The following is a 15,144-nucleotide window of genomic DNA, read 5'->3' on the forward strand; positions in this document are numbered from 1 at the left end:
GAATACACTGTTGGTGTTTTAATACTGTCCGGTAGCTTATATAGTCACTCACAACAGATTGTACTGTCCTCCGGAGTGCAGGTGAACACACCCATTTAAGCAATCAGCTGTCACCACAGCAACTACGCCCCATGTGATACATACACGTGCACAGCTATCATTATGGCTCCTACACAATAGTTATTAAACATATTTCTGAACTTATTTTTTTGTGCATCTCGTTGAAATGAAATCAGCTTTTTAGCAAAGAATATAATTTGTCTGCTGCTGTCTTCTTGAACCCCAGTCGACCTTGGCAGATGGCCGATCACACTGAGCCTGGTTTTGCTGGAGGTTTCTTCCTGTTAAAAGGCAGTTTTCCTCTCTACTGTCACTACATGCATGCTCAGTAAGGGATTGCTCTGGAGTCAATAAGCCGATGCGATCATCTAGTTTTCCTTTGAAAGAAAACTTTGAACCAATGATCTGGTTAAATTGTAAAGTGCCTTGAGCTGACATGTGTTGTGAACTGGCGCTATATAAATAAAGCGAACTGAACTGAAAACTTATATTTTTGATGAATGCAATTTAAAGAATGGCACTAAGAGGAAGTAAAATATATTACAGATGCTATAATTCAAAGAGCAGGTCTGTTCACTGCTGAGGCTCACACGCATATTGGGTAAGATAACAGTTGATTAAAAGATATGTGGGGGGTGTCTGAATTTGTCAATAAGGCCGAACAAATTTCAGATTTGTATTTGTTTTATACATGTGAAATCAGATGTTTAATCTGTGCGAAAATTTAGAAGTTAATACAAGTTACAAAGTTCCAACTTCGCAAAATAAAAGTAAAACTCCCAAATTTAGGAGTATGAACCTAAAATCCCCGACAGAGCTGTTGCACTCCTTATCAGTTTGTTAATAAAATTTTCAATTTCTTAACCTTCATTGACTTATATTAACCAATTATGACTCCTACATTTTTATTGACAGTTGTTGTCCCCAGTATGTGCTTACTTGACAGCTCTCAGACTCTGTGGAGTTGGGCTTTGATTGCTGGGGCCTCGGACCGCAGGCAGGAAGTCTTGGATGCTTTCAGTCTTCACTCCCAGGCTGGTGGTAAGTGGGATGAGGGCGGGGCTTATCAGACGCTCCAGCATGTCACATTTCACACAAACTGGAAAAAGTGTGAGCGATACATGTCTTTAAATCTGTTCAAGTGAATAAATGTGGGTTTGTGCGAATCTTGGATCTATCTGACCTGGAGCTGGATTATTAGTGGTGCCAGGAAGCAGTAGGTGGAGATGCTCTTTGTCACCTCCCTGCTCCTGAAGCCACATCTTTAAAATGGTCTCCATGGCAAACACGCTGTTCTCCACCTGCTGCAGGTCCACCTCGGTCCCTAACATCAGTGAATCTGCAGGGAAACACACACACACTCCTCAGTAAAAGACTGATATGCTGAAGGACTCTGCACACTTTCTTCAAATCCTAATTTGTCTTATTTTACTTCTAAACAGTACCTTCTAAGCAGACTTCCTCCTAAGCTTTAAGTCAACTTATCAATTTTCACTTTGGACTTCAGCCGCTTTTTCAACCATTTTAACTCCAATCTTTGACCAGAATGTGTCTTTGAGGTATACTGCTGGCAGCAAAGAGATTTAATGTAAAATGGATTCTTTCCCTGTTGTTTTTGTGTAGACACAGCTTTAATGCACCCCATCAGTTTGAAAGCAATTTTATTCCTGAATGATCCCAAACAAGCAACAGCACCTTTATCTTTATTGAATCTATTTGACATTTTGAAGACTGCCAAGAGATATGTAATCAACATTTGAGTGCTGCCTATAAGTGTATTTGTAAATTTAATGGAGGGATAAAGTTTGGTAGAAAAAGAAAAGGCAAAGATCACATCTTTCTTTGCGTTCTGTCTGTAGAGCTTCTTGGTTAACAAGCCTTATGGAGATGCTGAGTTAATTTCCAGCAGGATCTCTCACCTGTTTATGCTTCCAAAGGTACCACAAGCTTGTTCAGTGACTGTTACTGCGGATGTAATCCCTAAGACTTTCTAAGGGATTTTATCAGGAGGAAAATTAGACACCAAAGGAAAAGCAAATGGCTGAGGCCAACCTCAGCAGCAGCCTGCTCTTCCTTAATGCCTCATTAGAACCACGTGCTTTCATCCACCATGCACTGATACAGTAATTCATTCATAGGGAGCACTGAGTGAGTACTGAGCTCATTATCCTTCAATATATACAGTATATTTAAAAGAAATTATTTATTTTGTTTTCTTTTAATAAACATAGTTTAGGTTTCAATAAGCTGTTATCAATAGTAATCAAACCCAAGTCAAACCTTCATCCATCCACTCAATGATCTTTTTTGATTTAACTTTTTTAAGATAACATAGACTTTATTGATCTCACAGTGGAGAAATTCACTTGTCACATCATCTCAATAGCCAGAAGAAGGTGCCAAAAGGAGGAAAAGGTGCATAGGCTATATACAGAACATACAGTACACCTACATATTTACATATATATATATATATACATATTTGCACAGGTGTATTAAATTTCGATTGCACATTATTTATTGCACAGGTTATTGCAGTTATAGTGCTGCATTGTAAAGTCTAATGACAGCAGCAGTTTAACAAGCTGGTTCCAGACTAACTCCTTATTAAAAAAGAGACAAAGTATTCGACAGGAAATAGAAGGTACTGCATCACTGATTCATTTGATCAAAATGCAGTCTTCTAATTTGGGAAAATCTTATGCTCATAAATACTTGTGAGGTATAAAAAATCCCTCATGTCTCCATCAGCTTTTAGAGATTCTTTCAGCTTCAGAAAATCCCCTGAGAAGAGCATTATCCCACTTTAAAAAAGGCTTTTAGTTGGTCAGCGTTTTTTTTTATATAAACAATTCCATGTTTATACATATAAAAAGACATATATAGACATTAATCCATAAAGCGTTTCTTCAGATATATTCACACCGTTGGATTATCAGTAATCTGACCTGTCAACAGGGGAATCCTGTTGTTGCCATTTTTACATTTTCTTCTTTATTTATCTGCACCTCATGATACTTTTCACTTACAATCATTCTGCTTTCCTCATGCACCTTCGCTGCAACAATCTAATAGAGTAATTTTATGCTGTCTCTACGTTTTTTTAAATAATTGTTTATAATAGATTCCACCTTTCCTGGGTTGTCACTGCACAACTGGCCTAAAGATGAAAAGAACCTTTGGCCAATTCTGGCTTGGTACAGGTGAACTGCTGTGAATACGCTCTGTCCTAGTTAATAATCAACAATATTTGAATTTAAAATAAGCAAAAACAAATGCTTTAAATTGTTGTATTTGTGCTTGCTGTCTCTTTGTGTCTGATTGAGTGATCTAAAACATTACAAGAACTTAAGACAGAAGCTTTTTAAAGGTTGTACTGCTAATCTACAACCATGCAAACATGTCTAAAGTCCTTCTCACAAGCAGACAGAGATAACAGATAGCAACCTAAAAAGACAAAAACATGGATAAGAAAGAAGTTATCACTACAGAGGTGATAGTGGTGAGGCGCTTGCTAAAGCCCCAAGTTTCAGAGACTTAATCAGCTAAGAAAGTAAGAAGATAAATGAATGACTTTAAAAAAGGTTACAAGAAAGAAACAATAAAAATATACATTCCATAAATGAAAGATGATACTACCTAACCTTTGTTGTCAAAGAATCCTACATCAGAAAAAAAAGTGCTCAAACTTTTATGCTTTCATCCCTCAACAGAGGAGGTGTTGCCTAGGCAATGGTTTGTATCTCACCACTAGATGGCAGCGTTATTCAACACATGTGACAACAATTGGACCGCAATCTCTGTGACCCAAACCATCTTAGGCTGTCATTTCAAATATTTCCCCTCAGACAAAGACCTCTACCATCTGATGGTTGTCAAGCGGAAATCTGTGTGAAATCTTTACTTTATTTTTCATACACATATAATTTACTACCCTGTTATTTGTTGTTACGGCTTACTTCAAAGCATAAACTCGAAACTTTCTTCTCTCTATGTTTTACCACAGGCTTGACACAAATCTTATCTAATCTTATGTCTTTCATCCTCCCTGTTTGCCTGCTGTTTAAAAGTTAATGAGCCGTCAGCTGATAACTAATGGGACTAAAGGGAGAGCAGAGGATCAGGAGGTCAGCAGAAGGGAGGATAAGTTGGAGACAAAATATCCACACAATCCACTTCTGGATGAAATAAGTAACTTAAAATTCCTACAGCAGACTGAAGTACTTCCCCATCTATCATAAGCTTCTAGCTTATTTTGATTCATTTGCAACATCAGTAGATCTCCATCTAGAAATATGGTCGAGGAGAATGAATCATCATTTTTTTATTGTTCTCCTCCGATTCATCACTAAAAGTTGGAAACTGATCACTAAGAAAAAGTCGGAGAGGCTAAGAGAAGATTTAAAACTGTTCTAATTAGTCAGCCTTTATTTGTTTAAGGCTACATTTACACTGCTGCCTGAAGTGACCTAAATCCGATTTTTTTTGCCAATATGCGACCTGGATCTGATCTTTTAATGACTGTCTAAACAACACAGATCCAATTTTTTCTGATGCGACCCAGGCCGCTTGGATATGTGGTCCTGAATCTGATACGAATCTGATTTTTTGAAATGCGACCTGTGTGTGAACAGCCAGGTCGCATCCATCCTACCTTAATGTCATTAATACCCGACAGTGGTCACTATTCAGATTATTACTAATCGGATTAAAAAAAACAAACGGAATTGAGCATCAAGGCCTGAAGTGTGAACGTAGCCAAAGACTCATGCTGGAAATTTAAACTTGGCATTCTGTTCTTCTCAGAACATGGATATGCAGACTTTTCTTGATTCACTCTGGGTCATCTATAACAAGACAGCTGTTAAGAGAACCAGTTCATTAAGAAGGCTTGTTAAGCCATGTAATAGGAATTCAGTAAAAAAAAAAATTCAAAATGGAAATGAATCTGGCTGTGACACAATTCTGGAGAGAAATATCAGCTGTGTTCGAGATCTGCCTGTTTTTCAGTGTAGTCCTGTTTCTCTAACTGTGACTAACTGGATGTGCTCTCTCCATCCTCTGACATTGGAGCTGGCTTGGAGCTAATCTGCCTGGCTGTGTGTTTCCTGGGGAGCTGGTTGACAGTTGTCTTTTGTATTTTTGCTTCTTTTCTATGTTTGCTTCCCTCTCTTTGAACCCCAGTTGGCCTCGGCAGATGGCCGCTCACATTTAGTCTGGTTCTGCTCGAGGTTTCTTCCTGTTAACAAGGAGTTTTTCCTCTCCACTGTCGCTACAAGCATGCTTAGTGTGAGAGATTGCCTTTGAGTTAATGAGTCGATGCAATCAACTGGTTTTCCTTAGATAGAAAACTTTGAACCAACCTGACTGTATGATCTGGTTGAATTGTAAAGTGTCTTGGGATGATGTTTCATGAATTGGCGCTTTATAAATAAAATGACAGTTGATTGAAAACATAAAGTATAGAAGAAAAGTCTATATATTTACCTGCACTAAGGCGACTGATTTAAAACAACAACTGTCGAGCTAGTTCAGTGGGAAATCCTTTAATCACGTGAAATGGTAGCTAGCACGTGCCTCACAAAGGGCATGGGTCTGTTGAGGTAGGTCTCATAGTCTCTTCAGATGTGTTGGAGCACGGACACATTCTTAACAGGGAGGGACAATGGCCCTCAGACACCAGGATTGTCCCTCTGAGTTCCTGTAGTTCGTACCGCATTGAGACAATGAGTGAAAGGAGATCACCTGAGTGCCTTTGGTGTTTTTGATCAAGTGATTTCAGAATAAAAGAGTTTAGAATCAAAGAGTAAGATTGCTAGCAGGATTGGTGATTTTTTCTCCATACTGTGGAGGTAATGCAGCCATTTCAGAGAAATATCTAGAAATGTTTGGGACTAGAATTGAAGACACTACAAATAGATTTGTAAAAGAGAGAGCAGGTATTTTCTGTAATATATAATCTCAGTATCCACAGTCAAAATGGCCATCTAGTTATTTGCTTGTGTGAGGCCATCTCCTCTCAAATCAGAGTAAAAGATGTCAAATAGAAAGATGCATCAGCCTTGGAAATGCACCTCAAAGTCTCCATCTTCTCACAGACAATTTGCCTGTCAGCATTCATCTATTGTCCTCTCAGAGCTGTGCAGAAAGAAGCGCTACTACTCTGTCCAGGTTGTTTTTCCCCCACCTTTTTCCTCCATTTTATCTTTGTTTTGTCAAATGATGCCAGTTTATTCAACTAGGCGATAATAATCAATGCTCACAGGTATTTGCACATTAATCTCAACTAGAGTAAAATAAAAATGATAAAAATTAGGATGTAAATAAGGTATTTTCAAACATTTAGTTGCTGTCTGATAATTTACTTTTGCCAAGTTTCATCATGATTAGTTAATTTCTCTGCATTTATTACAAGAAGCGCCTTTGTCTGTTTGTAGAAACCACCAATGACAGCTCTTAAAAAACAGCGTCACCCCTAGCAACAAGGTCAACCACACCTCCTCAGTGAGACAGGAATTTCTGTCAGCTCCTCGCTTCTCGTTGCCGAGTGAAATGCTGAATCACATTCAAGCTAAAAGTCTCTGGGGATTTTTTAGGCTAGCGTAGGAGCTATCAGAGAATCTTTGTTACTGTGGGCTGTGCATTATTTCTGCTTAGATCTGGCTGTGCTTGCAAACTGACAGTTCACCTAGGAAGGAATTACACCCTTTAGATGGGAGAGACTAATCCTCACACTGGGCGACAAAATCCACTGGTTTGATCATTCAGCTGAATCTCAGGAAGCTAGGCATCGACTTTAACAGTTCCTCACAACTATTTTGACACCTTTTTATTGGACTAACTACCGTAAATACATTTTAAAAAAATAAAAAAGACAGCTTTACAGCCTTCAAACAGTAAAGATTCTGTTGTTCAGCTTTTCACCCACAATCAAAATTACATTATCAGTTTTAGCCCCTCTTTTTTTTTTTTTTTTTTAAGTACTGGTTCTTGCTTTAAAGCTTTTGCAGTTCAGCCCCCCTTTTGATCTCTGATCTGATCCTATCCCACATCCCTGCCCACACTCTGAGGTCTTCAGGTCAGAGGCTGTTAGCGGCTCCTCCAACACAGTTTATGACCAGATGGGGATCGACTCTTTGAAATAGCAGAACCAGAACTGCAGTAATGTCACCTCTGCACTATTTTTTCTTCAAAAAACCACCAAAAGACATTCTAATTGAAAGCTTTATTAATACATTTCCCTGAAGAAGTTAATACCCTACTTAACAGTGTTTGCCCAGGCTCTTTACTGGTTTAAGCTTTATTGGACAGTAGGAACATTACATTTATTCCGGTTCTGTGGTTTGATGAGATGACAACTTATTTTCATGGCTAAAAGCTAATGTTATGTTTGCTGAACACCAAACATTAAAATACATTATCCCAACTGTAAAGCATGGTGTTGGCTCCATCATGCTCTGGGGATGCGTTTCATCTGCTGGCTATGGATGGTTGTTAAAGATGATGAAAAAGAAGACAAATCCACAGAAATATCTAAAATCCTAGAGAGTAATTGGAGTTATTTCGGGGGGGAGGGTGCAGCAAGATGACATAAACATCGTAGCAGAGCTGTTGTTTTAGTGTCCAGATGGGACTCATTCACAGCTGCAATTGAAACATACAGCGTTTAAAATATATACTGACTTCAAGGGGGAGAATATTTATATAACAACTAACCACTTTTGTATTCAATTAACTTTTGTGATATTTGATTTTTTTGGTTCAATATAAAGCAGATTTTTGAAAGAATATAAACGGTGCAGCATTCAGGGTGTGAATACGTTTCTTTTGTACGAGAAAAGTGAAAATGACGAATAGATTGAAAAGTGTCTGAATAGGGAAGGTTAGAGCAAACTGATGGCCTTGTGGTGAACTGGGAAAGAAGTATAACAGAGATCTGGCGCTATCTGAGCTGGAATAAATACATGGAGAGAAAAGAGAAAAAAAAAACGGGGAGAACAGGGAGGAGGCAGGAGAGGATTGGGAGATAGAGAGGAGATGGATGGGTGAGCAGAGTGATGGATGACAGACCACACCGTCAGCACTGCTAGTAATTAGACCACCAAGTAAGCTTGTGTTTACGAGCGTCTGAGGAATTAAAAGGGAACCAATAGAAGGGAAATAAACAGTGAGTTTTATTTCTCTTAGTTGTTTAATTGCTGGAAAATGATGCGATAAACAGGGAGAACGGGTAAGAGCGGTTCACCCTCAAGTGTGTTTGGTGAGACAGCAGAGAGCTATAAAGTAGCTTTATCTGCATTTAATCCTTCTCCAAATATATCTCTTTTTCTCAGTCTTTGCTTAGCTTGTTAATAGTAGGTATTTAAATCAGGTAAGATAAAAAAAAAAAAAAATCAATTAAATCTCCCACCCTCCCTAAACCTCTCTCTCTCCTCACTCTTACTGTCTTTTTCTTCCTCTTACTCTGATTAGAGATGAAAAATTCATTAAATCAAGAGCTGGAGCGAGTGACCTACCCCTAATCTGCAAGTCTAATAGTGCTCCTAAAATCTCATTAGGTTGTCCTCTATGTGTACATGTGTGTGAAAACCATGCTATGCATGTTAAGGTTAGAACAACTGGGTGGCACTGGAATCTCATTAAAAATGTATCAGTGTGCAAAGACCCCCCCTTGTATGTAATCATGTTTTTCTGAATTGCTGCATGTAAGGTATGATTAAACAGTAGTTGATAAGGCTCTTTCAACCAGAATAGAGCTACTGAAATGTTCAGTTATCTTTACACTCCTTTTCTACATGCAAATGATATTTGAATAAAAAAGAACCTACATGAAGGGCTGCGTGTGACACAGTGGTAAAGGTTTCCAATTTAAGAAGGCTACTTGTCTTCAATGCAGCTGAAACCTCTAATGGCTTCCCCTGGTGTCTTTCTGGCCCTCTTTATAAAAAAAAAAGGCAGCAAAATCTACAAATATACACAACAATGGGGGGCTCTTATGATGTAAAATCTATTTGTTGAGGATTCTTCTTAGAAAAACACACAAATCTCATATTTGGGGCAAACAAAGTAATCAGAGTTGCATTGTTTAAGTAAATGTAAATGCTGATGATGGCAAAAAAGATGAGCTGAACACTGCTCATTAACTGTACAGCATATAATAGACGGTTGATTAAAAGTTATATAAAAAAAAACGTTATATGTGGAGAAATTTGGACAAAAATTGAAAAAAATACAGAATTTTCCTTTTATAAATTAATTTCTTGCAAACAAGGAGAGAAACACAAAGCAGGGAGCCATTATCCTTGCTTTGTGGATGAGAAACTGAAGCAAAGACAAAAACAAAGACAGCTTCAGTCTGCATTTGTTTTCCTTCATCTTGAACATAAAATGTTACTAATAAAAATTATAAGTGATATTAAAAGTAAATCGAAATCCAAATGTCCTTTAAGAATAACTTGTGAATGCTTACATTTTGAACAGTCCCATGTTTATATTACTACCAAAATTACTTCTTTCTGCAGTTCAGTTATTTCAGTAAGACTTTATTGGTGGCTGTGCAGTGACTTAAAGGGTACCACTGCTGCCAGCAAAAAGGTTCCGTGTTTGATTCCCAGGCCCGGGTCTTTCTGCATGGAGTTTGATTGTTCTCCCTGAGCATGCGTGGGTTCTCTCCTGGTACTCCGGCTTCCTCCCACAATCCAAAAACGTGACTGTTAGGTTAATTGGCTTGTCTAAATTCTCCTTAGGTGTGAGTGTGTGCGTGAACGGTTGTTTGTCTTGTGTGTCTCTGTGTTGCCCTGCGATGTGCTGGCGACCTGTCCAGGGTGGACCCCGCCTTCCGCCCGTAGATAACGGGAGATAGGCACCCCTCGGGACCCCAGAAGGGATCAAGCATGACAGAAAATGAATGGATGAATGGATGGACTTTATTAGTATCATCTAAACTGATAATGGGAAATAAAAGTAAAATGAATTTCTCAGTTTAGGAAAGTGTGTGAAATATTTTCTATTAACGTACAAAAACATCACGTATCATACTCCAACTTAAATGTTGAATTTCTCTCCTTCAAATATTTCCAGCAGCAGTTAAACGATGATGAGTTGGTGATTTGAGCAGGAATATCGCTCTCCCTTAATCCCTCTCTACTCTGCGAGTGTTTGCTTGTAAACAAGCTAAAGACCCAGATTAATCCAGTGGGATATATTGTCTCAAGTATTATTTCCAGAAAAACCTAAAGGTGAAATGAATCTGCTTTTGCCCACACAAAGCTCTAAAAGCCCAACATATACTGAATTTGTTTCGCCCATTACCCATTAGTCTTTTACTTTTGCTTGTAAGTTGGAAGATAACCGCATTACATGCTTTCTATAAGAGGTACTGTTCTTCCTCTCATCCTCCACTCTCTTTGACAAATGCGCAGTAATGCTTTCTTTTATCTGTGCATTAGGGAGGAGTGCTTCATCCTCATGACCATTAGCCGTTTTTAACATCAGCTCCTTTAAGTAATGACACTAATGTTGTACTAGTTGAGGAGGCTTGTCTTTCCAGTCCTGTTTTTAAGATAAGCTTTGCTGATAAGGATAATGGACTGTGTTCTCTGTACAGAAGGAAATCCTTGAAGCTCTTTGAAAAATGTTTGCAAGCTCCACAAGACCCTTATAACAATGCTCTCTAGTTATATTGATCTACACTCACCGGCCACTTTATTAGGTACACGTGCCCAACTTCTCGTTAACACTCAATTTCTAAGCAGCCAATCACATGGCGGCAACTCAGTGCATTTAGGCATGTAGAAATTGGACAATAGAAGATTGGAAAAACGTTGCCTGCTCGATTTCTGCTGCGACATTCGGATGGAAGGGTCAGAATTTGGCGTCTACAACATGAAAGCATGGATCCATCCTGCCTTGTATCAATGGTTCAGGCTGGTGGTGGTGGTATCATGGTGTGGGGAATATTTTCTTGGCACTCTTTGGGCCCCTTGGTACCAATTGAGCATTGTTGCAACGCCACAGCCTACCTGAGTATTGTTGCTGACCATGTCCATCCCTTTATGACCACAATGTACCCAACTTCTGATGGCTACTTTCAGCAGGATAATGCGCCATGTCATAAAGCTGGAATCATCTCAGATTGGTTTCTTGAACATGACAATGAGTTCATTGTACTCAAATGGCCTCCACAGTCACCAGATCTCAATCCAATAGAGCATCTTTGGGATGTGGTGGAACGGGAGATTCGCATCATGGATGTGCAGCCGACAAATCTGCGGCAACTGTGTGATGCCATCATGTCAATATGGACCAAACTCCCTGAGGAATGCTTCCAGCACCTTGTTGAATCTATGCCACGAAGAATTGAGGCAGTTCTGAAGGCAAAAGGGGGTCCAACCCGTTACTAGCATGGGGTACCTAATAAAGTGGCCGGTGAGTGTATATCTACTATATATAGGTGTTAGGTTAAAAAATCATTGTCCAAACTTCAGACATCTTTCAGAGCGCTGCTCATCCCTCATCTAAACAAACGCACGGCACTCAATTTAAACAGACATGCTGCACAATGAGAGAGTAAATTAGAGGTGGTAGTTACTCTGGAGGAGCTGCAGCTCAGGTGAAATGATCAGTCTGGAAAACTAGAAGCTATGCAAGTACAAATTTAACCTTAATGGAAGAGAGGCAATAAAACCATTGTTTAAACAAACCCATGAGGAGTAAAATTACCGGTGTTTCCTATGTCCTCGACAGAAAATACGTGACAGATGGTTTGATAGAAAAACTTAATGCTGTTAAACTAATGGTGGTAGCAGCATTATGCTGAGGGAATACCTCCCTTCAGCTGGTTTGTGTGATGGTCTGAGGTTGAAGACTATCAGACTGATGCTCGGAAGCAGCATGTTGAGTTTTTTTTGAGAATTTAATGAAAAATTGAGGCAGATGAAGAAGGCCATGTGCATAAAAACTGGCAGATGATGACTGGCAAATGACTAAGAGCTGTTTTTCCCCCACTTCATAATTACTGATGAAAAAATAAGTGGGAAAAAATACAAGAAACGAAGAGAACCAATCAAAAAATATAGAAATAATTACTAAAGAAATGTTAATGTAGTCTGTTACCCCCTGATGGGAGCTTATGGGGCTTATTTCCAGTTCTTTTTTCTACTGTAATCACTCTATAAATGGCACTTAAAATAACACTTCTGAAAGTAAACGCCTCTCAAATAGGACTTAAAAATTAACACAATTTAATCGAAGTTTAGCAGAGAAATGGTATGCAGAGTTTAACAACTCTGAGTTCCTGTTAACATCACCGTCAAAAGAACTAAGATGAGTCCAGAAAAACATTTTCAGTTGGTTTTAATACCAACAGGAAAACTATGTGTCACATCAGGTGGAAGTCTAACTAATTGGGTGTGTCATCATTGGATGTTTAATCCCTGCTATAAGTGGCCTGCTACTCTTACTGCCATGATCTAGACAAAAAATTATTATCAAACCTGGCCTTTGAAAGGAATAACTTTATTATTAAGCCCGAGGTAATATCTATAAAGGTAATTCATTGAATTTTTATATTTCCTGATTTTCTTCTAACCTTATGACTTACGCAATCATGATGATTAATTTTAACCGGGAAAAATAGGAAACTCTTCTTTAAATGACTTCTGAAGGAGATTAAACAAAACACTAGAATTGACACCTTATGGCATTATACTATGGATGTATGATTAGCAGAGAAGTATACAAATCTAATATATAAAGACAAAACCAACAAAAAAACACTACAAAGAGAGAAAAAAAATAGATAAGTAAAAACATCCAACACGTATGGCAAGCCTAAAATAGCTAAATTAACAGAATAACGCAAAACTACAAAGATCTGAAACATAATCTGCAGGAGCTGATGGAGAATGGAAGCTCATCAGTTGATAAGCAGAAAATCTGTTAGAAGCTCCAAAAGAGTGTCTCAGCAAAATGACCCTAAACATGCAGCCAGACCTTCAATGGTTAGTTTGGATAAACATAAAAAGTTCTTCGAAAAGTCTTGTCAGAGTTCACTACCTAATCCAGTAATTATTTCCAGAGAATTAAATCAAAGAAAAATTAGCAAAGTTTAGTGTTTCTATGCACAGCTGGTAGATATACTTAAAGACTTGCAGCTGACTTAGCCCTCTTTCCCACTGAAATTTTGGGTTAACAGGTTTTTCAAACATGGGTTAACAATCGGCATTTGGCATCCTTCCTATTGGCAAAAAAGCTGTGTCTACACCCTCGACGGCAAACTAAATGTTCTCTGTGCCCCCACTACTATGTGTCTGGTGACGCCATCATGCTGGGTTTGCTTTGATGATGTCATCAGCGCAACAGAAATCAGGAAAGTAAACAATGGAGAGCAACATGAAAGGGAGCCAGCACTTAGTATTGTTTAGTGTTGTCCCTCCAAATCTCTCTCACCAGTGTGGCGGCATGTTTATTGAATACGAGTAGAGTTGTTTTAGGTTGCTAGATCAGACGTGACTGGCGCGGTGTGTTTGTGTCTGTATGTTGCACTCATAGGGCCGCTCAGAGGGTCAATCCGGGTCTGATGTTCCAACTGTACGTATGCTGATCAGAGCTGAGCCATTTGAAGACGATTTTAACCCGGGTCGCGCACCAAGTCGTTTGACACGGGTCGACACAAGTCAGTGAGCCGTTCCCACTGCCACTAAAAGCTGATTGTTCATGAGTCTAAACGTTTTTTTTTTCAGCTAGTGTGAAAGTGGTATAAGAGGAATTTGATATAAATCCATGTCCACAGTTTGCACATGAGGTTGAAAAACTTTTAAATGTAATTTGCCTCTTAGTTTGTAACAAATTTGATTTCCTGAACCTTTGGAAGATTCGAGTGTATTATTATTTCAGGCAAAAAGAAAAACAGGAAAAAAAAAAAACCCAAACAAGCTCCAGAATAAACAAATCTCTAAACAGAACTTTTTGTAGACATTATATAATATTATATTTGGTTGCTAAAAGAACTTGTGATTCCTGCAGAATTATGCCTTCTTATTCCTATGTGTTGACTTTATTCAGCATAGACGCCACCCCTTATCAATGCAAACTTGAAAATGTGCTATCAACATAAAATGTGTGCTGTCTGTGGAATTTCCCACTGACATCAACATTTTTCCTCCACAATGACGCTGACAGCATCCACTGTGTCCTCGCCTGTCAGCGTGTCTGTGTAAATATTAATGATGAATGGCTCATTGATGCGGTCTGTGCTGATGACAAATGGGACATTGATCATCTGGTCTGAAATGTGGGTCCTTGCCATACCACAGGCCTGATTTCTTTAGCGTCACTTCTGTTACAGTAGCGTGGTTCCATTGAAAATTAAATCAGGCAGATAGTTGAAAAGGACATGAAGTTGAGGGAAGAAAAAGCTCTGTCATGTGGCCGTCAAAGGAGAGATAGAACAAGATATTCAGAAAGAGATGAACAAGTGGACCCTGTTGTACATACGTATTTAGTGCAAAACTGTATCTAATATGGTAATGTAATGCCAAAAGATTTCAGATTTTTTTTTTTTTTACTTTAAAACACTGGATGTCGGCAAAGTTTCATGCATGTTTTTCTCATGAATTAATGTTATAAAGGACAACTATGAGAACAACAACAAAAACAGTATTAATATCTGAGCCAAACAGCATTTAAGCTGTTTAGCAACTAATAACAGGTTAAAGATAATAGTGAGATAAGATGTACCACTTTAATTCATACGCAATCCAGGAAGAATTTTAGGGAAGAAAAGGACACAGAGACTGAGTGAGGACAGCATCTGTCTGCCTTCTTTGAAGTACTTTGAAAAAAGAAGACAGAAGTATGTTTCATATCAGGGAGGCACATGAAAGAGTACTGGGTTACAAAGAAGGATCAGAGAGCAGAGAAAATGATAGAAAATATCAGCCACCCTTTTTCATGGAAACTATGTTAAGTAAATGCGATTTAATCATCTCTGTAAAAAAAAGAAAAAATACAAGTCTAACTATTTGAGAGGGGTCTGGCCGCAGACCTGCACTGTCAGGACCCAGACCTGCACTGTCAGGACCC

The sequence above is a fragment of the Cyprinodon variegatus genome, unplaced genomic scaffold (assembly GCF_000732505.1).
Source record: "Cyprinodon variegatus isolate N-32 unplaced genomic scaffold, C_variegatus-1.0 Scaffold767, whole genome shotgun sequence".
Taxonomy (NCBI): domain Eukaryota; kingdom Metazoa; phylum Chordata; class Actinopteri; order Cyprinodontiformes; family Cyprinodontidae; genus Cyprinodon; species Cyprinodon variegatus.